We start from the raw sequence: 2,902 nt of genomic DNA, 5'->3' as shown, positions 1-2,902 counted from the left end.
GCCTAAGATACCATCTTTAGCTAAGATACCATCTTTAGCTAGAGGCAAAAGGAAGAAAGATATGAGCTGGGGTAGGAGAGGCCAGTCACAGACAGGTTGCTAGGAAAGCCATGGTAAATGAGGGCAAGGATGTTATGCAGGTTTGACTGGTGACTTCTCCACTGAAAGAAGTTTCTGGTGACTTGGAGCCATCCTTCTCTTCCTGGTACTGAGAAAAAGACACTTAGACAAATGGAGATTTCCTTTATACATGGTCACTTCCCCTTTTAAAAAAAAGGTAATTTCAACTCCATATTCAGAGTTTTTCCTGGGTCTGCTATTTCTCAAAATAATCAGCTCAAAATAATCCTTATGCCAAAGAAATATATTTTGGAGTACCATGTTCTGCTGCCCTTCAAAATGCTGCACACCCTCTCTGTGTCTTCAGAGACTTCAGTTCATATTAGTATATGTTAGAGAATGATTACAGTAGACAATTTTGATGATACAGACACATTTTATTTAACACTCCGTGGTATGAGCAGTCTCCATGGCAAGAACTGCAAAATGAGGCAGATGGCAGGAAGCTCTCATAGAGTAAAGGATGAGGAGCCCGGGCCTCCTCTGTTGTCCTTCAGCTGGAACCAGATGCCAACATCAGTCTATGATTGACCCTGTCCCAGTTGAACCTTCAGATGAGCACTCAGCCTCACACCTGGCTGACAACTCAAGTGCAACCTGTGAGGGACGGGGAAACAGAAGGCCCAGCTAAGCCACACCCAGACTTCTGACCCATAGGAACTGTGAGATAATAAGTTGTGTTGTTTTAAGCCACAAAACTGAAGTAACTTGTCACACAGAAACAGATACGTAACACAACAGCATTTGGAAAACTTCTGCTTCCCAAACTTGGGAAGTCCCAAGTGCTGACTTCCCAAACATATATACGGTATTAGTTTTCTAGGGCTGCCATAACAAATTTCCAGAAACTGGGTGGCTTAAACAACAGAAATTGGTTCTCTCACAGCTCTGGAGGCTGGAAGTCTGAAATTAATGTGTGGGCAAAGACATGCACTCTTTGAAACCTGAAAAGGGATCCTTCCTTACCTCTTCCTGTCTTCTGGTGGTAGTTGCAGTCCCTGGTGTTCCCCGGCTCATGGCTGCATTACTCCATTCTCTACTTCCACCTACGCAGGCCCTTCTCTGTGTGTCTGTCTGCACATGGCCATCTTCTCATAAGAACACAAGTCATACCGGATGAGGAACATCCTACTCCCACACGACCTCATCTCAACCACATCTACAGTAACCCTATTTCCAAATAATTCAGAGGCACTGGAGTTCAGACCTCACATATCTTTTTTTTTTTTCTTTTTGGTGGTTGATAGGGAGGGAAGGACCAAAAAAAAATCAAGCCATAATAAATACAAGGAGGCTTTTAACTACATGATGCCATTCTCTGAATTAAACAAGCTTCATCTGACCATGATTTCTTTACAGTGAGTAAAGGTTTATGTTATTCCTGATCCATGTGTGACTGATTAGACACAAAACAAAAAGTGAGAATTGTCAGGGATGTCAATCTCTTGTAAAACCCGATGATGCATAATGTAGAATAAATGCCTCAGCCAGATGACCTTTATAATATTTCCAGTTGACACAATTATTTCTCAGTGGAGGAAGGTGGCAGAGCATGAAAAGGATAGCATTTTGTTTGTACCACTGATGTGAGTAATAGGACAGCTGGGAAGTTTATGGACCTGGGCGATGACAGTAGTTTAAGAAGAAATACAATGTTTGATGTAGTTTCCACATGAGGATTTTTATAATGGTTACAAGATACCCTCAGATAATGTTCCAAAATCTACTTTCATAGCTCCTCCCTGGCAATGTGCCTTTTACATACATGTGTAACATGTGTCCATGAACTAATGGATCAGCATAGCAAGACCAGGAGTGCCAAGCAGCTTGGGCAGGAGATGTGCTTGGAGAGTGTTGTGGTCCTCATATTCAGATGAGCAAGGGGAGGCCTGGGAATGAGAAGTGTTTCAGGGTGTCATGGGAATGACCCACACATGGTCATTTCCAAGTGTTAAAACCATGTTGCCTGGTTCATGGTCTTGGACCTCTGTCCTTTAATATAATGCCTTGAACAACAATAGCAAAAGGTGTGTTATTAGGGGATGGAATCAGGAGTAGGGTAATGTTAAGCCACAAAGGGAAGAGAGACAAAGAAGGGAGGATCTACATCTCTCTGAAAAAAGTCTAAGCATATGGGAAAGACGTTGTCTGCAGCCCCTCTTCTCCTCTTCTTCCTCACAAGGCAAAGGCTAGAGTGGGTATGTGTGCAAGATGTCCTCAGGAACCTGAATCCCTTTTTGAACATTACAACAGCAACAGGCAGAAACATCCTAATCAAAAGGCAAGAACTAATTGGAGAAGAGGAATCTTAATTAGCTTGCCCATCAATATCAAAACTCTAAAATGTTATTCATTAGGCAAGTACCTTGGTGCGTGAGCAAGGATTAAGAAGAATCTCAGTAAACTGGATCATCGAGATATGGTCTCCCAGACAAGCACTGCTGACTTTATCTACTTTCTCTGATCATTAAAGACCCTCACCAGAGAAGCCCATTGATGCACCAAAGCACAACGTTTGAAAAAATATGTGCAAGGTCTGCTCAAGTTTGTACGGGCTGCAGTCTGGTCATCAGGAGACTGGGCCCTGGTTGCTGGTCTTTGTGCAAGCAGCTGATGTTCTTGAGCAAAGCCCTGCAGCCATGACCTAATGGGCTCTGGTTTCTTGTATAAAATGAGATGAACCAAATGTGATAATGTATCACACAACCCCCTGCCATAATGGTCAGCCCAAAACGACTTGAACAATAAAGAATGGATCGGCTCTGGAAGTGCAGGTATAGGA

At 42.9% G+C, this 2,902-nt stretch overlaps 1 long non-coding RNA gene across 1 annotated transcript; it reads right to left on the bottom strand.

The window, feature by feature from the left end:
• Positions 1–476: 476 nt before the first annotated feature.
• On the bottom strand, positions 477–1,228 carry LOC118355866 (uncharacterized). Its single transcript, XR_004819144.2, has 2 exons — positions 1,087–1,228; positions 477–717 (listed from the first exon to the last, which is right to left on the bottom strand). It is a non-coding gene; the product is annotated as an uncharacterized LOC118355866 (long non-coding RNA).
• Between the last annotated feature and the right edge of the window lie 1,674 nt (positions 1,229–2,902).

Source organism: Canis lupus, chromosome 25 (genome assembly GCF_003254725.2).
Source record: "Canis lupus dingo isolate Sandy chromosome 25, ASM325472v2, whole genome shotgun sequence".
Taxonomy (NCBI): domain Eukaryota; kingdom Metazoa; phylum Chordata; class Mammalia; order Carnivora; family Canidae; genus Canis; species Canis lupus.
The sequence above is the reverse complement of the archived record's forward strand: the minus strand, read 5'-3'. Positions and strand labels throughout refer to the sequence as shown.